The sequence below is a fragment of the Misgurnus anguillicaudatus genome, chromosome 22 (genome assembly GCF_027580225.2).
Source record: "Misgurnus anguillicaudatus chromosome 22, ASM2758022v2, whole genome shotgun sequence".
Lineage (NCBI taxonomy): Eukaryota > Metazoa > Chordata > Actinopteri > Cypriniformes > Cobitidae > Misgurnus > Misgurnus anguillicaudatus.
In genome coordinates this window covers 48,416,312-48,438,395 of record NC_073358.2, presented here as the reverse complement: position 1 = coordinate 48,438,395, position 22,084 = coordinate 48,416,312, and the positions used below count along the sequence as shown (strand labels likewise).

The 22,084-nt window shown below is 35.2% G+C and overlaps 1 long non-coding RNA gene across 5 annotated transcripts; it reads left to right on the top strand.

Annotated features, from left to right (window-relative positions):
- Positions 1–13,522: 13,522 nt before the first annotated feature.
- LOC141358877 (uncharacterized) lies at positions 13,523–21,425 on the top strand. Of its 5 annotated transcripts, none has more exons than XR_012365395.1 (8): positions 13,523–15,043; positions 15,538–15,833; positions 16,349–16,495; positions 16,785–16,846; positions 17,806–18,001; positions 19,163–19,225; positions 21,060–21,101; positions 21,364–21,425. It is a non-coding gene; the product is annotated as an uncharacterized lncRNA (long non-coding RNA). The 5 variants fall into 5 exon arrangements; XR_012365394.1 differs by having other exon boundaries at positions 21,060–21,107; XR_012365392.1 differs by lacking the exon at positions 21,364–21,425 and adding an exon at positions 17,243–17,346 and having other exon boundaries at positions 21,060–21,274.
- Positions 21,426–22,084: the final 659 nt, after the last annotated feature.

Here is a 22,084-nt window from a genome sequence, read left to right as displayed (position 1 = left end):
TCCGCTCAACCAATCACACCACACCATTCCACACATTGTAAATAATTATGGCGGCACGTTGAATACACACAGAATCCTTGTTTTCCTCATCTACTTTGTACTTCATGATCAACAAACAAACAAAAACAAAAAATACTTTTGATGGCATTGATAAAATTGTGGTGTTTTCTGTGGGGGGAAAGAAACGTAAGCCATCAAAATAATGAATAATTTACATGAGAGGCACTCGGGCGAAGGAAAAATGCCGGCTGTTGCTTGTTCTCACACGACAGCATCAAGCTTTTGTCATGCTAACACATTGAACCTAGGGGATCTTATGAAAAACGTTACATTATTTTACACAAAGTCAACAAAAATGGAGCAGGACCAAAACATTTTACAGCTGATCGCTGTCAAAAAACTTCAGTGATGACGTCCCAAGGATGACAGCAGCAATGACACGATTCTTAATATGACAAAGTAAGTGTTTTGGTTAATGCCTTTAATGTGTATTTTTTAATCAGTGTATACCGCTAGTCAACTAAATGAATATAACATGGCAAAGATGAATGCACATTTATATATTGATTCAATAGATTTATAGCATTTTGGAAAAAAAAACTTAAAATAATCAGTTTTTATAATAAATTTTAAAATTGAACTATAGATTTGAATATTTAATGTTGTTTTAACCTAAAGATGCGATGTGAAAGATTGTATCTTTCATCTTGTCACTTTCTTGGTATAGAAAACACATTTTTAAACAAATTAGTCCAAATGGATTTATTGTTTGGAACCATATCAGTGCCATTGTTTTGTCTCAAGATCCACACCAGTATTGTTTTTTGTAAGGTTTGTTTTAAAAACTACTAAATGTCCTAATATAACCAAGGATTAGTCCTGGATTGATCTAGACCCTAAAAACCATATTATATTTTCACGTTTTATTCTACGACATAAAACACAACAGTAATACTGTTATGTCTTTAAAAGGGCGGTTGCTAACAAATTTCTTATGGGACTACAGACGTTGTCAGGGAATTTAAACCTTATAATGCATGAACATTTAAACATCAACACAATATGGGCACAATTCCCAACAAAGATTCATCCACCGAGTATTTACACTTCAGGGAACATGTTTTTCAATGTGTTTACTAAAGTAATGAGCTGCCTTAAGCCTGCTGGTAATAACGTTAATGTCGAGAGACTGTGGTGTAGTCGCTTGTAGCCTAGCTTTTAATTTAAATTAAACCGTTTAGACTTCAAAATTCATAAAAGTTGTGTTCATCTGTAAAGATTATCTTGTTGGACAAATGTGTAAGTGTCATAAACTTTTGTTGAACACAAAGCTTATTTTTTTGGGATAATCCAAAAGTCTACGAGATTAAGTACTGATAAAATAGCTTGTAATGCACTGTAAGTCGCTTTGGATAAATACATAAATATAATATAATATAAAGTGCATTCCAGCTATTTTTTTGTAGCTGGACCAAAAATATATACTGCTAAAAAACAGTATAGTAAAAACTGCTGACATTAGCTTAGCATAGCTTAAAGGAATATTCCATTTTCTTAAAAAAAAAATCCAGATAATTTACTCACCACTATGTCATCCAAAATGTTGATGTCTTTCTTTGTTCATTTGAGAAGAAATTATGTTTTTTGAGGAAAACATTGCAGGATTTTTCTCATTTTAATGGACTTTAATGGACACCAACAATTAATACTTAACTCAACACGTAACAGTTTTTTTCAACGCAGTTTCAAGGGACTATAAACGATCCCAAACAAGGCATAAGGGTCTTATCTAGCGAAACAATTGTCATTTTTGACAATAAAAACAACAAACACACACTTCCAAAGCACAACTTCTCGTCCAGATCCGGTCGTGATGTGCCAGCGCGACCCCACGCAATACATCATGACGTCAAGAGGTAACAGAAGACAAACGCGAAACTCCGCCCAAGTGTTTACAAGTGTGTTGAAAGAGGACTGTTCCTACGTTGTTGTATGTCAACTGATACTAATTAATGTCTTTGTGTCAGTTTATTGTTTACAATGGTCCGCAAATGTGCGTTTTATATATGTAACAACGTGACCTCCCTACGTCACTACACATATACGTTAGGTCGCGCTGGACCGGACCTAGACGAGAAGTTGTGCTTTAAATGTGTATATTTTTTATTTTTCTTGTCAAAAATGACAATCGTTTTGCTAATTAAGACCCTTGTGCCTCGTTTGGGATCGTTTATAGTCATTTGAAACTGTTACGTGTTGAGTTGGGTGTTGGTTGTTGGTGTCTATTGGGGTCCATTAGAGTTGGAGAAATCCTGCAATGTTTTCCTCAAGAAACATACTGTAATTTCTTCTCGACTGAACAAAGAAAGACATCAACGTTTTGGATGACATGGTGGTGAGTAAATTATCTGGATTTTTCTTTTAAGAAAATTGAATATTCCTTTAAAGCTACAGTATGCTAAGCTAATGTCAGGAGTCATAATTGTACAATTTAGTATAATATACATCACACATACTAATAAGAAAATGTCAAGAAGCACACTTTACATACGAATACTAATGAGATCAAACATGTGTTAAGTATGTGTACATATTTGCTGTTTGAGAGTTTTGCATGTAAATGATTACGTGTAAATTGCATGTCAGTTTGCTAACACTTAGCGTCAAATGAGGTCCGATCCGAAGAGTGACACGTGTTGGCATTCTGTGTTCTGTCTAAAGTAAAAACAGCAAAGCACACAGCTGGAGATAAGGTTTCTAAAGGCAATGGTTTATAATATAGGGTGAACTGTTAAAGAGTCTGACAAATGGCCATAATAAGAGCATATAGCTTAAGGGTTGGAAAGCACACATAAACGTACTTACAATCTCTGCAAGGGTTTGACATCATTAAATAGATGAAATCCATAGGATGTTCGTGAGGCATTATGGACTATTATAGGAATGAACATCAAGGAGAAAAACATTGTTTGTTTGTGCACCTCGGCAGATTTGATATTTTAGCAATGCATACAACTGTATTGTAGTAGACACACCTATATACTTTGTCTCAACCATGAAAAAGATTTACATTAACAGATTTAAACCTGTACATTTTATTTGTTGATATTTGGAGAGCAACAAACAGTGTCCTAGTAAGAGCCAACACACATAAAGGTTTCAAATGAAAAATGATTGTCTATAGTTAATATTGTCATTGGTTTGTTCACATTCCTTGAATATCCAAAAAGCATTCAATAATATGTTCTATTATATTGCACAAAATAAATAGAGAGAGAAACCACAAAACAAACACAAAGCGTGCAATTAAATTTGAATGTTTTTGTAGACTCTTTTGTAGACTTTTTTGTTACTGTCCCCCGTATTTGGAGTTTGTTTTGCTTGTTATTGTGCTTTAAAGTGCTGTGATCTTTTCTAGCATTCAAGCTTTTCTATCGAACTTTCTCCCATTACTCCGGCTCTTTGCACAGACTGAATTTCCTATTTCAAACACGTACCCGGTTTCCTATAAACCATTGCTTTCCCAAATCAAAACTGCTCTTATTTATTAGGTTAAAGTCGTTTTATAGGATTTATCCATGTAATGGCAATGGTTACTCTTTGACAGCCCAGGGTCCTGTTTTGCGGTCTTGTAATGAAATGGGGAAACCAGCAGAAGGGCAGATTATTTACTTTTGTCTGGAGATAACAGGAGCACCGTCCATCTGCTGGGCTTCCTATGGAGGAGCACTAATGAGATGACAGGTGCAATGCTCCGACTTCGATTGCTGCTCTTGTTTGAGGGGTCAACCATGTTTACTGTTTAGACCTACAACCTTAATGACCAAGGCTAAAGAATCGACCATTTATTTTATGTTCCATATATTCAAAAGGTCACTGTTATTATGATAGACACTATAAGTTCATAATGTGAATGATAATAACTGAAGTAACCTGTACTACAAGTCAAATGTTAAATGCTAGTAAAATGCAATTAAAGAAAACATACCTTTTAATATAAATAAAATACTGTATAGTTATATGATGCACAGTAAATGTGACATTAGGTTAGACTGAACATGACGGTGAAGGTGATTTCAGCAAGTAGGATCTGATCCTGGATAAACACCATTGTTGGTCCTGGATCAACGTTTTTATTAACCAATCAGATTGCAGGATTAGATTAAGGTTTAGAATTGGGTTAGGGGATTTAAAAATAAAATATTCTCAAAATATTATTTTACACTAATTTGAAGGGTAAAAAATGGTTTGAGTTAAGGGTAATTTTGGGTTTCTTTGATTAAAATGACCGTAACCGAGTCAAATAAATCGTTGGTGTCCCCAGAGTATGCACTCAAAAAAATGATTCAAGCCCTTCTTAGAAATGACACATTAAAATTGTGTTCAATTAATGTAAAATACCTCATTAAGAGCAATAAGTATATATATTTAATTAGTCTAACACAAAATGAATATGTACTATAATTTATTGATTTCTTTTTAATTGCGTTAGCACAATTAGTTTGAGTTTGGGTTCTGGAAAAATAATTTCCCAGCATGCTTTGCATGCAACTGCTTTTGGAGAGTAATTTGTTAAATTAAGTGTTATTTTATGCATTTTTAGGTAAAGAGAAAGACTTAATAGTGTTTAATGTCCGTTTATCTTATTGATTTATAAGCGTTTGTGTTATATTTTTTCAAATTGTTTGGTTACCATCGTGCAGAAGAGTGTCGCTTGTGGTTAGGTTGTGGATGTGATGTATTTCTCTCAATGAGCTGTGTTAATGCCTGTTTGGAGATCAGTCTCTTCTAACATGCTCATCCAAAGTATCATATGTTATTATTATTAGCATGCTAACATGTGCTTATGCTAATTAGTATGATACAAAAACTTTTTATATAAAATAACAGAATTGAGTTATTCAGACTACACTACATTGAGTTATTTAAACTACGCTAAATTGAGTTATTCAGACTAAAGTAAATTGAGTTGAGGCAACTAATTGAGTATTGCCATTTAATTTAAATTGAGTTGGACTAACTCAATTTATTTTAATTGTGTAAAGCAATTTTTTATGAGTTAGGGGTACACATTCATATTGGATGGAAATCCTGCCCACAATTTTATTGAGTGTATCCAATGAATAATTTTTTTGAGTGTGTATGTGAAGTTCTAGCCCAAAATACCATAGAGATGATTTATTATAGCATGTTAAAATGTGTCGTTTTTGGGTGTGTCCACTGTAAAAAAAAATTGCTAGTAACTTACTGTAGAAGATAAAGACTGAAAATGTTTCATGTCCATTTAACTTTGAACAAACTGTTACCAGTAAAAACATAAATGGAAAATCTACAGTAAGTTACTGGCAGCTAGTTGCCAGTAATACCCAGTAATACGGTAATTTCTACAGAAAAATTTTACAGTGTCCTTTTAAATGCGAATGAGTTGATCTCGGCACTAAATGGCAGTGCTGTGGTTGGATAGTGCAGATTAAGGGGCAGTATTATCCCCTTCTGACATCACAAAAGGAGGCAAATTTCAATTACCAAGTTTAAATTACCTATTTTTCACATGCTTGCAGAAAAAAGTTTAACTTTGAAGAAACTGTTTCCAGTAAATAACATAAATGTAAAATATACAGTAAAGTTACTGGCAGCTAGTTGCCAGTAATACCCAGTAATACGGTAATTTCTACAGAAATATTTTACAGTTGATATCTGCACTAAATGGCAGTGCTGTGGTTGGATAGTGCACATTAAAGGGCGGTATTATCCCCTTCTGACATCACAAAGGGAGCCAAATTTCAAGTACCTATTTTTTTCACATGCTTGCAGGGAAAGGTTTACCAAAACTAAGTTAATGAGTTGATCTTTTACACATTTTCTAGGTTAATAAAAGCACTGGGGACCCAATTATAGCACTTAAACATGGAAAAAGTCAGATTTTCATGATATGTCCCCTTTAAAACATTGATCCAGGTCCAACGACAACACCACATCTTACTTTGTGAAATCACGGCGACCAAAAAACGACACAGTGAGAATGAAAATAAATGTCAAGTAATTAACAAAATGAGCATTTATTTGCAAAACAACAGGTTACAAAATGAATTAATGCAATCCTTAATTTATAGTAGATCACTTTATTCTAAATTAGCTGTAATTATGCAGCTGGTTGCCAGTAACTTACTGTAGAAGATAAAGACTGTAGAAGATAAAGACTGACACAAATTTCATGTTCATTTAAAGCTGTAGTCTACGATGTTGAAAATCGGTCGAGAAAGCCTGAGACGGTTAGTAAGTTTTAAAAAACTCATCCCGCCCCTCTATGCTACCTGATCCCTCCCACCGGGAAACCACCTGAACAATGTCACTCATTCAAGCTGTGATCACTGGTAGTAAACACCAGAACAGAGATTTACCGAGCAATAAACACATAAAGGCTTGAAGGAATGAACAATTACAATTATGATTGTAATTGACGTTATTTACTTTCACAACAACGTTTGGCATACTTTTCCCCTCATGAGCTTCAAGAAATGACTTTATAAATATAATTACTTTGTCCCGTGATACGCGATGCTAAACGGCTAACATTCCAATGCCGACCGGCAGCATGGGCATGTTGTCAGACTGATAATATCATATTTATGTAACACCTCACACAATCTTTGTAAATATAATTATTTTGATCTGTGATACGCGATGCTAACAGCTAACATTCCGATGCCGACCGGCAGCATCAGCATGTATTCAGATTGATAATACTATATTGATGTAACACCTCACACAATCTTAGTAAATATAATTACTTTGACCCGTGATACGTGATGCTAAACGGCTAACATTCCGATGCCGACCGACAGCATGTTGTCAGACTCATAAAAACATATTTATGTAACACCTCACACAATAAAAGTATAAATAAGTGCGTACCTGTTCAACAAAAGTCTGCCGTGTCGGCGTCGGTTTTCAGCCCCAAATCTCCCTGAAGCTTCCTCCAACGGTCAATGGCGGACCATATATTGATTCTACTTAGACTCCGGCGTTTTTCAATTTTTTTTAACCTCTGCTCTTTCTTCCACAGACTTCCTTTTTCTTCCAACCTTTACTGTAGGGACAAGCAGGGGCTGCTTGCTGCTGTTTTTTAGTTTTTTTTCCATTAGTGAGATGTTGCTGCTTCGCTAGCTACCATACACTGACACAAATTTCATGTCGCAGGCAGGAGAGGGGCGGGGTGGTGTGCGATGGGGCGGAGACGCGAGCACGAGGTGGATTTTCAAATGTAGCAGGGATTGGATGAGAGCAGTTAACCAATGTAAGCTGTCCGGCCGGACAGTTTACATTGGTCAACTTATCTGCTACCATACACCCAATAGACTGAATGGATTTTTTTAATTCTTTTTTCTCTTCGTATTGTTAGGATGTTACTGTAGAACCATAACCAGCATCTAAACGAGGTTATTAATAATGAACAATCTTTGAAATCGTAGACCATAGCTTTAACTTTGAACAAACTATTGCAAGTAAATAATAAATGTAAAATCTACAGTAAGTTACTGGCAGCTAGTTGCCAGTAATACCCAATAATATTGTAATTTCTACAGACATTTTTTACAGTGTACAAACACTGCAATGAACCTTGAAAATACAGCAAATGACCTTAAATTCAGGAAAACGTTACTTATTTCTGTAATTGTATATACTTTTTTTACAAAAACAGCAAATATTACTTAATTACATGTTTAATCTGTAAATATATTATAAATTGCCTACTACAGACAATTTCCAGTAAAATGACATTACAATACAAATGATACTTACTACAATAAAAAGCATTAGGTCTAAGAATGGAAGGCATTACGTAATTCAGCTAAAATCAAGCTAATGTGTGACCTAAACGGTTTAAAAATGTCTGTAGAAATGGAGTAATACTGGCATCTGTTTACCAGTAACTTACTGTAGATTTAAATGTATGGTATTTACTACTGTAAACGGTTTGTTCAAAGTTAAATGAAAACTAAACATTAACAAGTCCTTATCTTTACAGAATAAAACTATAAAATAACCTTATGCAAAGCATTCTGGGAAACAAAATCTGAAGGAAAAAATCAGAAAAAGGTTGATGAGGATTTCTGGTTCCCACAATGCTTTGCGTGAGGCTTTCATTTATAGACAAAAACTTGTTAATGTTCATTTAACTAAACAAACTGTTGCCAGTAAATAACATAAATGTAAATCTACAATTAGTTACTGGCAAACAGCTGCAGCACATTTACAGTTTACCCGTTATGCAAATAAATAATAAATAAATAAATAGAAAAGCATTACGCAACATTTTTAAGTCCTTATTGAACATTTTAAGCCACTTCTTTTATTTTTAAGTAACATGAAGATTATATTTTTATTTGTTGTCCTTCTCTGAACTCGTTTCTATTACAAACACGGTTGTATTCTGTGCTTGCCGCTGTGTGATAAAATGAACTGAAGCATTCAAATTTCTAATGAAAATATGATGTCGAGAGTAATAAATCACAAAAAAAATGTCCATTGTTTGCTTCACCATAAAAGCCTTTTGAAACACAGTCATACACTTGACTATATTTATATTTCAATCTAAGAACAGGAGAATGTCTAGATGTCTTTTGTCATTTTATAATTCTGATCCTTCGCTCGACATGACACACGTCCACAACATTTCATGTCAGAAGTGATTTGATGGTACTGTAAGCTTTCATCTGGTGCTCAGGACCAGGATGAGGCTGCTACGCTTTAAAAAAAAAAAACCTTTTCTTCAATCCCATCTCCATCCAGATTGGCTGCAAAATAGCTTCTCACCTTCTTGCCTGTGGTCACGATGTGGGCTCAACTCAGCAATAAGGTTCTGACCAGTGTTGTGGGTAACGCGTTATAAAGTAACGCGTTAGAGTACTCTAATTACCTTTTTCGTGAAATGTGTAACTTAACGCGTTAGTTTTGTGCGTTAAGTAATCAGTAACTTCGTTATTTTTTTTTAAAGTAATACGTTATTTTAAAGAAAGGAAAATCCCGACTGCAGCCTGCTTTTTGTCCGACAGTAGCAGGTCTAGGTCTAACGTGCCACCTACGGATGTATCAGCGGAGCCGAAGCGCTGTGATCAGGCTGTGATACGTCTGTGCGCGTGTGTGTGTTTTTTTTCGAACTCCCGGCAAAATGGCAGAGAGGACAGCGTTTGCAATATGGAAGTATGCACATTATTTTCAATTTGTCAACGAAAAGGAAAAGAACATAACGGTAAAATGCACACTCTTGCGTTGATGAAAAGCTTCTGTCGACCGCCAAAAATTCTACCTCAAATTTAAAAAAACATCTCGCATCCAAACACCAATCTAGCACTCTGGTAGCAAAGCCTGCTGCTGCTGCTGAGGAGGACGACGGTGTTGCACCAGCTCCAAAGCAACAGCGTTTGAGTTAACTCACGGTTCCCACGACGACCAGATGGAATTCTTTTTATGAGGCTTTGTGCAGGGACATGGACATCCCCATCACTGACCTGCACAACTTATGCACCCAGCTGGGCATCAGGTGCATTACTGACAGGGAGTACCAGTTTATTAAAGAGTAGTGCGTGATTCTCAAACCGCTTATACATTGCGAGAATGGGTTGGCAAGTTATATAACCCCGTCTGGCGGCCTGATGTGCGGCCGCTTCCCTCGGTCAAACTGTGCAGCCTCTTTGCTCAACACAGTAGGCCTACGCTATATAAAAGTGCTCAACCTGTTCGGCAGGTCCAACCATGTTAGGATTTTTAAAAAACATAGGGGGATTATTGAACGGCCCCTCTCCAAATTGCATAGCCTGTCGGCCTTTGATGTGAAAAGCCGCGTCGCCGAATGCCTGTTTATTGCAGTAGCAGCACATCGGTCGGATAATTGATCCATCAAGCGGAGACTATTTGATAGAAAGTGTGGATTAATGTTTAAAATCTCTAGCCTGGTGGTCAGTACTTGAATGGATAAAATCAGCACATTTGCAAAGGTTTATCTCCATATGGCTATATATAATAAATAAAATTTAGAAGGGTAACTTTGCAGTATCACATTTTATATTTCCTACTATTAGATTAATATTAGATTTCCATATTAATAGACGAGAGTATTCAACTTGAATATATAAATATACTCACAACATTATTATTTCTCAAAACTTTGACAAAAATTATTTTCAAATGAACTGTAGTCTTACAGTTATTCAAAGATGCACACATTATTCCGGATATGATCTGAATATTAGACGAGATAATATAACGGCAATGAACGTCTCATATGCCAATAAATACCCACATATAAATTAACATTACAGCATAATGAAATTAATAAAAAGACAAGGAAGCAGGATTGGCATGTAAATTGTATTATTATTAGCGGGGAAAAAAGCAATAGCCTATTACTAAAATAAACTCTGAGGTAACGGGCCAAACACGTTAAAATAAATAAGCAATAACCGTGGAAAAAACATTATTATCTCTCAAAACTTTATATGACAAAATTAAATTTAAAGGAAATATTCTTACAGCTATTTAAAGATGCACAAATTATTCCATATTACTCCCGTTTATGAGCACATTCATCTCTGGTCTCGCTCTGTTATGTAATAGCTGATTGAGGTGCGCATCTCCGTCTTTTTGTATTTGTGGCTATGTGACTAAAAATAAATACTAGAAAATTCATATATAAACATAACCATATGATAGATAATAAAATTACATTTAAAATGATTTTTAAATGATTAAAATCAGATAATTATTAAGAAAGTTATGGAATTTTTAAGATGCAGCATGGCATTAAGCTGCAGCATGTGTGAGGCGCTGCAAACGGCTTTTAATTTTTGGTAACGCATGAGTACTCTAACGCGTTACTTTAATGAATAGATAACGCTGTAACTTAACTGATTACTTTTAATTGATGGTAACGTTGTAACCTAATTAACTACTTTCCAAAGTAACTATACCCAACACTGGTTCTGACCTTTCCGGAAATTATCCCAGTGTCCATCCAACACCCCTGATTACCTCAGCTTGGGTTATGTGTTTCGACTTCAGGTGTTTTAGCCTGAAGGGGGTTTAGGGTTTGTTTCTTGATCAAGAGTAAATCTAAGCACCAATGGGCTGCCTCTTTACTGTCAATATGGCTTATTTATATACACAATGTATTTATTTATATTTATAAGTTTAGTATATTAAGGGAGAAAATGCTAATCTGCTGTGGTGCAATAATTTTCATTTAATCTCATTTTTACTGCATTGCACAAGTTACCTGTAAGAGCCACTGTGGGATTAGTTTATGCAAGTATTAACTGGTTTAATAGTTTATGCCCCGTAAGTATGAATCAATATCTGTTAAATTACTTTTATTTAAATATTTAATCATGTAAAAGAAAATTATGTAAATGTTTTGAATAATCAAACCTTTCATATGCTTGACTTACTGTATATTCAGCACTGATAAGAAATTGTTTATGAAGATGAACTTAATGTTGATATATGCAATGCTTACAGAGATGCAAAACCTAAAAGGCTAAATTATTCTTTGTAGAAAAACTAATAGTCAACTATAACAAGTAAAAAGAATTTCACTTCATGATGTATTTTTGGGACGTTAACCTCTCAAGCTGTTTAAAAGCTGTTTAAAGTTTTCCAGAAAGTCATTAAAGTTGACTCATCAAAAAAAAGTGACAAAGCAGAACAGTGGATGATTTAAAACATATTTCCATTCTCCTTTCTGCTTGATAAAACTGATTTATGAGCTTTCACATTTTTAATGCAATGTGTATGAGCATATAAATGTATGCCTACTGTGTATTTACAGTAACAATGATCTACAGTACAAATGAAAAATAAAAAAGATTTTTCATGGTTTGTAGATTTAAAATCTAATTTAATGTGCTTGATTTTTGCATATTGTCATATTAAGATTAAAGTGCACCTATTTCATTTCTAAACATTATTTTGTGTATTTGGTATAATACAATGTGTTTGCGTAGTTTATGGTTAAAAACACATTATTTTTTCACATACCGTACATTTTTGTAGCTCCAGATTTAACTCTGTTTAATTTTATTATTAACGTAACTTTCATATTACAAATAGTAATGATTTAAAAAATTATCTATATCCCATTATCTGATTGTATCACATATGGTCTGATCTCTGATAAAGCTGCGCTGACGTCAGTCAAAAGAGGGTTTGTTGTTGTGGACTCTGTCATTCAGAGAATTATGAATTTGCTTGGAGCATACGTAAAGGATCATCCATATTAGTTGAAGATAAGCCTCCGCTGTAAAGCTGCTTTCGATTCTTTCTGCAGAGCTCAAAACACAAGCCATATGCTTTCAATGATTTATGGACATTTATGGGCAATGAAAAACATGCCGCAATGCCATCACCATAATCCAGGAGATCACAAAAATTGCCAGTGTTAGGTTTATTTGACTTTTACGTATATTGCTTTTATCCAAACACTATAACAGATGACACATCTTATCAAGCAGAAGATTTTCCTATTCCTACAGACATTAGAGCCCTTTTCACACAGACATTCCGGAAAATACACGGAAAATGCATCCTGAATTTTTCGGGATCGTTTGATTTTTTTGTTCATTCACACTGCCAATGATTTGCTGGAATCTGCAAGGTTCCGGAAAGACACGTCACCTGTTTAAAGTCCTGCACTTTCTTCTACGCAGCGTCTGAAGTTTGCATATTATTTATAATGCATTTTTGTTTTTGATAAGACTATAAAGGAGCGCGTGACGCGCCGTTCTACACTGAAAAAAATGATTCATTGAATTTACACAATTTTTTTAAGGTAAGTGGTTGCAATGAATTTATTTATGCTAAACAAAAAAGATTAGTAAAGTAAAATAAAATATAAAATTTTTGTTTAAATGTAGCTTAAATAAATTGATTGCAACCACTTACCTTAAAAAATTGAGTAAATTCAATGAATCATTTTTTTTCAGTGTATGCTGGTGAATGATCTTAGCTTCAGAGTGACGAGCTCCCTGATCTCTGCTTTAATTCAGTTTTTAGACATTTCTCATCGTGATTGTTAATATGCATTTAAAACCTGCATTTTGAGGAGCTGAACAATATATCTTGTTGGGATGACGCGTGGGCATTTTTGTTTATTATAAGCTCAAATGAGCATGTGACGCTATATTCTTTTATGCTGCTGAATGATCTCCACTTCAGTGTGGTAAGTGACAAGCTAACTTACCTGATGTCTAACTTAACTGATTTCTCGTTGTGAATGTTGATCTGCATGTAAATCCCTCATTTTAAAGAGTTGAACCAACTTCATGTTGCCATGACATGCGCATCCTCACTACGGCACGCCTAGCATTGTTTATTCGTCTCATTTATCATTTCCTAACTGCTTCAGTCTAGTTTGCAACATTTCTCGTCGTGAATGTTGATCTGCATGAAATCTCTCGTTTTAAAGAGCTGAACCATAACTTTTGCTGTGATGACGCGCGCGTCATGCCCATTACGGCATTGTTTCGCAACACAGTCTCACACCCAATTCGTCACATACTGCCGTTTGGTCATGACCCCCTCACGTCCATAGCGGACGTTGAGGGTACCCCCTATTCGTCGCTTGAAAACGTAGAGGGTCGTCCTATAGATTTGAATGCAAACCCCTCATCTTTGGATTTTGACGAAATGGGTTTATCGGTTTGCCTGCGCAATATGGTTTTAGGCGATTGATTTTATGCTGCAAATGTGCATTTTTGCACAAGCGTGCGGCGCATACAATCATTATTGATGCGGTGACCACATTATTGATGCGGTACGTGACCAAACATTTTCGTGGAGCGGAAAGCCTTCTGAATAGGTGTATCACGACTTTTCTCTCTCTTTTTTATATATTTGGTATACAATAAAATGACATATTTACAGGGCTGTTGCTGTGTGTTTAAAACATGCCTTAATTAACGTAGGATATTTTATTATTTTCGATCACGCACAGTTGGTCATTCCCCCTCACGTCTATAAGCTGACGTTGAGGGTACCCCCCATTTCGTCGCTTGACAACGTAGAAGGGTCGTCCGATATTTGAATCCAAATCCCTCATCTTTGGATTTTGACGAAATGGGGGTATTCATGCCTGCGCTGCAAAGTATGTTTTAGGCGATTGATTTTATTGTTCAAATGTGTATTTTGCAGTAGCGTGCGGCTGTTACATTCATTGGTGCGGTCACTACATTTTCGTGGGGCAGAATCCCTTGTCTGAAGCGGTATCACGACTTTCTCTCTCTTTAAGTTATTTATATATATATTGTTCTACATTAAAATGACATGTTTACAGGACTGTATATTTGCTGTATGTTTAATTAAGATATACCCAGTCTCAAGGCAGTTCGTGTAATTTAATCTATTGATTCGTGTCCATGGACACGATTTTCCCCTTTTTTTCGTGCCAGTCAGAACGACTTTCAATCTAATGTATTTCAATAGGAAGAATTTTTCGTGCTTGCACCACGTTTTTTTGTCCTATTATTTTTTCGTGTTTATAAGCACGAATTTAATCTAATGTATTGCAATAGTATATACCAGGGATTGTTTTACTTTTTTTTGTCATTAATTGATTACACTTTAAGCGCTACTTTACTCAAAATTTAATCAGGAGATGTTTATCCTATAATATTGATGTTTCGATCGGTTTCGTGTTTCAAATACAAGAGTAAATACTACAGTACCCATGAGCCTTATCGACATCTACTATGGTGAAGGCACCAGCTAAAACTACATGTGGGCCCGCTGCAGATCACAATATTTTCTCAACACATGAACACTAACGTGTGCTTGATAATTCAACAATACGATGTTATGGCCATCAATTTTGATTGTTTCTACTTTGATTGTAAAAAAAATAAGTCAGTTTCGGACGCCTGCATTTCCCAGAATCCTCTCTGCCTCCGTTGCTATGGAATCTGAGCCAGTCCTCTTTGCTATTGGGTGATTTCTTCTTCGGTACTCGTAATTGACAGGGATTCTCTCATACGCGAAAATCATTGTCCAGGTAAGTCACGATGCTTTCGTTTAAAGTTCACTATTTGTTTAAATGTTATAATTCACACCTTTCTTTTGGCATTAGGGTGAGATTGCCATACCCGTACGAAAATTAACCATGTTTTTGTGGTAAAAGTGTAGTAACTACGGTTTGTGTATCGATTATTTGCAAAATGGTTTTACTAAACCAAACATGGTTTAACTTTTTTTTCAAATTCATGGTTCTTTCTTAACTGTAGTAAAACAATGGTTAATTTTTGCAAGGGAAGTCTAATTAAAGTCCCATTAATAAGCTAACGTTAACCTAGTTTAAGTTATCAACCTTTAGGGTAACTTAACGTGTTCATTGTTTTATTGTGTGAGCTTAATATAGTCTAAAGTTTTAATATTTGTCTTATAATATTTGTAAGAAAATAGGAATCCCCACTATTGGGATACACTATTTAAGCCTTATATTAGAGCTAATTTACACTACATAATAAAAATTTTCTGTTCTCCCTGCAGATCCTGTCATTCGAATCACCTGTCACAACTTAGATTTAACGTTGCTTATTTTATAAACCCAAAGGCACTTTTAAAAGCCATAATTTACTGCACAAAGCCATAGTTCACTGACAAGCTGGGCCATATCGCAGGCGATAATTAATGCGAGGTTGCCCTGGTTGTCAATGAACTATGGCTTTGTGTAGTAAATGCTGATCCATCTGAAAGCAGGTGATGTTGGTGTACTACTAATCAAAGAACCGGCTTTACTGACGAGATGCGCATGAAAATCACATGTGATTTATCGTGCAGCCGTAGTAAGTAGAATTTCTTACATATTCTTATATATCTCTTTTAATATATTGGTTTTTTTAGTGGCAATTCCCTTCAGTAACCACATTTTCACTTTAACACATCACAGTCCTAAATTATCTACCACAACAAAATATAAGTGACACTTGGGAATTCTCTGAATGACAATTATCAAATAGACTGCATTCATACTACTATTGTAGATTCTGTAGTTCATCCAAAGCAACCCATTTAATGATTAACGTTTGGACTTTATTTTGAATAAATCTATACAGTAGATTGTCACTGTCCAATTGCACAATAGTTACCATAGTACCAGCCAAACCTACTAATGTTACAGAACGTTCTATTATAACCTTATGATGTCATTTATGTTTTTGCTGTTTTCTTTTAATGTATTACTCTTTCCTGTTTTCACATACTTGGTTATACAAAAGCTAAACTCACCATGAAGTAAAAAATATCCTGAATGACATTAACCAATATTCCATTCAGTAAATACACAATGTTGTCATTGCAGCTTGAAAAACTCCATGCTACTGGATACAAGCCAGTTCTGCTTCGTGAAAAGGAGACCAAGAAGCAAAATATTAAGTGTGAGAGATTATCGCCTATGCCCAGGACTACCTTCAGAAGATCGGTTCATTTTATGAATACCTTTGTGAAGGTGAGATGCATGCACTGTATTTTTAAAGTCACAGTTCACAGCTTGTGTTGAGTAGGCAAACGATTTGATCAATATTAAATTCTTAAAGGGGACATATCATGAAAATCTGACTTTTTCCATGTATAAGTGCTTTAATTGGGTCCCCAGTGCTTCTATCAACCTAGAAAATGTAAAAAAAAAAACTTATTTTGAGTGAAATCTAAACAGACATTTACAACATAGTAGTTTATTGATTTCACGCATTTAAGCTAAGCTTTTATAAACTCAGACTGTGCACTACATTCTCCAGGCTCGCAGCACTACCATTGTAACGACTGAACAATCATCTGGGATGTCCACATAGAGAGAGAGGTTAGAATTGTGATTGTATATCAGTATTTTTGTTGTTTCCTCAGAATCTGATAGAGCTTTTGGATCCGGAAGCAGTGCTGTGTGATGTCAGACAAACAAGCGGATGGGATTTGGGACCCATAGTTAACTTGGTTCAAGCATATACCTGAATACATACTCTGTTAACTTTGGAATTATTATGTTTGGAATGTTTTATTTTTTGTAGAAGCCATATTTTATTTGTTTTCAGCCCACATACAACATTATTTTTAATGTTTAGGCACACTGACTTAAACATTTTTTTGTAGGGACACACATCAATTAGACCCATGAAATTTGTAAAGTCCTTTTTTAGGTCACTCAGTTACCGAATCAAATGAAAATGAATCTCATTATACTCTTGTGTATGAAATGTAGAGCTTACAATGCAGATGGACCATTAGCAGAAATAACACAAAAAAGGAAACCATCAAATGTTGGCTGGAGACATCATACACTTGCGCTGCTGCTAACTTGAAAGCGTAAAGCATACATTTTTCTTTTAAACAAACATCACACTTGGTGTTATTCTTTGAATTGATAATATAAGCACTCAGTTTTTTCCTGATCAAAAGATATATTGTATTTGTTATAGTCCTATAGAATCAATCAAATATAGATTTGCACATATCTAATACATCCAGTAGTCTATCATTACCTCAGCTCTAATCTAAAGTGCCAATAAATCTGGTTTGGAAAAATTAGACCATATGATTCAAACACTTAAGAGGCACAGCCCAATCTCATGGTTAAAGTGATTCTTTTTTTTTCAAATGAACACAAAGAAAATATTTTGTCAAAATATCTGTTTGTTTTTAACAGAAGAAATCAAATTCATACAAGTTTAGAACAACATGAGGATCAAAAGTTATAAATTTTTTGGTCAACTATCCCTTTAAAGTCTTATGTTTTAAAACATCCATATGATTTAACCTGCACAGGTTGGACCCAGGATTCCAGTGGCATTATGATCAGCTGGTTACACTGCACCTCACACCCTGTGACCCACTGGAGAATCCAAACAACTGTATGAGATGACAAACATGGTGGAGCAGGCGACCACTACAGAGGGACAGGTGGAGGCAGCGAACACTATGGAAGGGCAGCTGGAGCAGGCGAGCACTACAAAGGGCCAAGGTAATTAAGACAGATTTTAAGAGTTGCAATTTATATCTGGGTTTCAAGTATTTAAGCTATGGGTTACCTTAACGTTACCTGTTGTCCAGTGTTTTTCCCATAGAGCTTTATTTAGGTTAAGGCTGATATATTTTCAGCATCAACATTGCATTGTGTGCATGTGAAATGGTCACATTGCAGGACGCATGAAATCAAGTTGCGAAAATGAACTCAAACATGTCATGTTATAGGGTTTTCTGACATTAAAATAGGTGTCTTTGTCATGTGTCATCAAGACATCAAAAAACACACAATGTGGATTGTCATTTGTAAGTGCAAAAAATCTTAAGTGCAAAATTACTATTCCTATGTTTTTTACGTTAGGAATAATTGATGACGGGCAGTCGAATATTCAAAAATAATGCACATTCAAGGTGGTAATGTGGCATGATGCAAAGTGAAGTATCACACCGCAGGTGTACATTAATTTCAAATAATTCAAAGGACCGGAGTCAATTATTACACTTATACTTGTAGCTGTAGGTGTTAAATATGGTCATAGTCTAGTCTTTCTTGTTTCATAAAGACACAATTGAATGATTAGATGTGCTTATTACAGGCCTGTGACCAGGCTACTTTTTAAGATTTCAATATATTGGGATAATTTGAATATTAAAAATACTATGAAATGTACTTTGAATGGGATAACAGAGGAAGATTGACAGCACTAATCTGTATTTACAAGATGACATGTAACGTTGTATAAATCTGCTCAGCCGCAGCAGAATATTTTGCCACTCAGATCAACCATAAAGTAGATTTGATTTTGGTCATGCTTCATTTTTTGTACATGCAATACACTATAGACATTTTTAAAAGTAAAGCAAACTCTTGGCACCAGCTGAAACACAGTTACATTGCTTATAGATCACCCATAACAAAAGGCTATTTAAAAAAAAAAAAAAACAGTTACAGAAGATGTTAAGTATCATGTATACAGTAGATCCTTAATGTCCTTGTTTATAAACACTTAACTTAAAACTTTAAATCACAATAACTATACATGTACTTCACACTTATACATGTACTGCAGCACAGTGATGTTGTGATTGTTCAGTATTTGAAATAAGAAGTTAAAGGTTTATTTGGTTAATGAGTAATTTTCTTTCTTCAAACCCACAGGTGTCTACACATGGTCAGCCACAGTCACAAATCTTGCACTCTGTCACAAAAAGAAAAAGCCAGGTATGTAAATAATGTTTGTAGAGTAATTATTGGTGGTATTTAAATGTATCTGTTTTACAGATGGATTAACACACTACACTTGTGTTAAATCTGTGCTATATAAATAAACCTTGAGTTGACTTGATCTGTTTTGTCCACTTTCGACCACTTCATCCTAATTACTGTGAGAAACTGACCGAGTCCCTCTGCTTTCGTTTAAAAGTGAGCGGGAGAATTGGCGGGTTTAAATTGACGCAAACTAATATTATGTCAAAGTCTGCTGCTTGTGGTGTTAGTAAACATGCTGCACAGTGTTTTGTACATGTTTATGTAAGAGCTTTCTCTGATATTTCAGAGCCATTGATGAAATAAGCTTGCACAACTTTTACATGCTCACAAAATGAAAGCCTACCTCTGAATGTGGTCGAAAGTGGATGAGCCCAAAACGTTTTGAACACTGTTTAAACCTGTGTTTAGTGTAGTCCACTTGTAATCCGATCGACTAGAATGCATCTTAATCTTAGTGCATATAGCTGCATTCAGACTAGCAGTGACTAGCGCAGAGAGACGCGATCTCATTAATTTCAATGCCAGCTCGATGACACGAGTGACAGTGACCTTTGGCGACCAGATTGGGCATGTCCAGCCGAACGACAAATTTAAGAAAAGTTTAAAGCCTCATACATATTACGTGTGACTTTGTTACTGTGCCGCTCGTCTCTTTCAAATAGGTCGTTAGGGGAGTATCTAAATCTAGTTGTCATAAACAAATGATTAACGTCCACTCCAGTAACTGACTACAGATGGATGACAGGAACTCAACTGCTTTGCTCTCATTGGTAGTCACTTCAGAAAGTAGCTCATCATTTGTATAAAGTTAAACTTTTCTCAACCTTGTCTCAAATTTGACACACCCATTCAGAAGCCAACGGTCATTGTCAGTCGTGTCGCCAGAAGTCACCAAGCTTCCATTGAAATAAATGAAATCGCGTCGCACTGCTACTGCTAGTCTGAATGCAGCTTAACTTTGTGCAAATGATGAGTGATTTTCTGGAGCAACTACCAGTGAGAGCGAAGCAGTGGAGTTCATGTCATCCGTCTCTTATCAGTTACTGGAGTGGATGTTACTCATTTGTTTATGACAACCAGATTTAGAAACACCCCCAAACGACCTCTTGAAGAGACGAGCGACAAAATCGCTTATGTGAATGTACCTTTAGTCTTTTCACTTGTCAGGGCACCGGCAATCAAGTCTATTCCACTAGAGCAGTGTTCTTCAACCCTGCTCCTGGAGGACCCCCTTCCAGAAAGTTTTAGATGTCTCCATATTTAAAACACCTGAACCAACTCATCAGCCTCCTTCCAGAATGTCTTCCTAACAAGCTGATAAGTTAAAACAGGTGTGTTGATTAAGGAGACATCTAAAACATTCTGGAAGGAGGTCCTCCAGGAGCAGGGTTGAAGAACACTGCACTAGAGTAATGCCTTAATAAATTCAACTCTGTTCCACATTTTAGTTGCTGCTTCCTCAAATCCGTTTCGCTTGTCTAATTTAGAGTCCCTATAAATTAAACTCCATTTTGTTTTTGTTTTTACTACTTTGCATGATGCACTTCCACAACACGCTAAACAAAGCTTTTAGGTTATAAAAGCATTTTTTTAATATTAAAATGCACCAGAATACAAGAAAATGGTATCTACCCCAGTAAATATTTTAGAACCACCCACATTTTTTTGTTTCTGATGCCCATGTTTAGTACCAGACACACATTACAACTAAGCATTTTGTCGTCTTTTTATTAATGAGTTTTTTCTTAGTGGATATATGACTGGACTGTAATCTTTTATCCTACAGGTGGACCAAAGCTTATGCCTGATAAGAAAAAGCTTAAAAGGAGTAAGTGTACGTAAACATTAAAGCTTTTATCAGTGTGTTGACATTGCTATTTTACCCCTGGTTATTTGTTATAGTTCTATTGCTTATTTTTCTAACTACTTACAACAGTCACAAAGGTTAGACAGTCATAAAAGAAATGCATAGTGTAGACCATATGCAGAGTATAATATAGGATTCAAATACTTTCTTGTGGGTAATAAATAACATTGATATCATAATTGTTAGATGGATACTTTGTGTTTTTAGTCTTTTTGAATTGCAGGCTAAGAAGGAACAGAAAAATCCATGATCAGATGCTGTAAATATCAACAGTGACCCACTGTGTTAGTTAAATTTTTCTGTGCTGCATTTGAAGTCATATTTTCCTTCTGTAGTGGTAAAAGGTGGAAATGTTCAAGAAATTCAAGAAATGTGACGCATGGAGTTTCTTTATTCTTTATTCACCAGGAGCTTGAGCATTGCTATTCACCTCTTCATCACCACCACCACCAGTGTTTAGACTCCAATTGAGGATTCCTTTATATATCATGCATTTCTCTGCACCTACATGTGGTCAATTTGCCAAAGGCTGCATCATTTAAATTTGTTGTGCATCTCAATAATGCATTTGTTTGATCACTCTTTAAGCTTCTAGTGAATAACTAAGCAATAAATAAGCGTTTGGTCTCTTTTACCTGTATCTTTGTGAAGAGCCACAAATATTGCAAAAGATAATCCTTTTTGTTTTTACTATTCCATACATCATATTAATTCCAAACACAATATGACGGTGACATGGTTATGAAAAAGTAGAACAAAGAAATAACTTTGCCTTAGGTTGTTTTAAGTGGATGGTTTTGAAATGCCAATTAGAGATAATACTTATAAATATAGGCCACTTATCTGAATCACTATTATATACTAGCATTAAACCGTTTTTGTCACTAGTTAACAACTATTGTGAACTGAAAGTCTTTGTCTGGAGAGTAGACATTGCAGCTTTT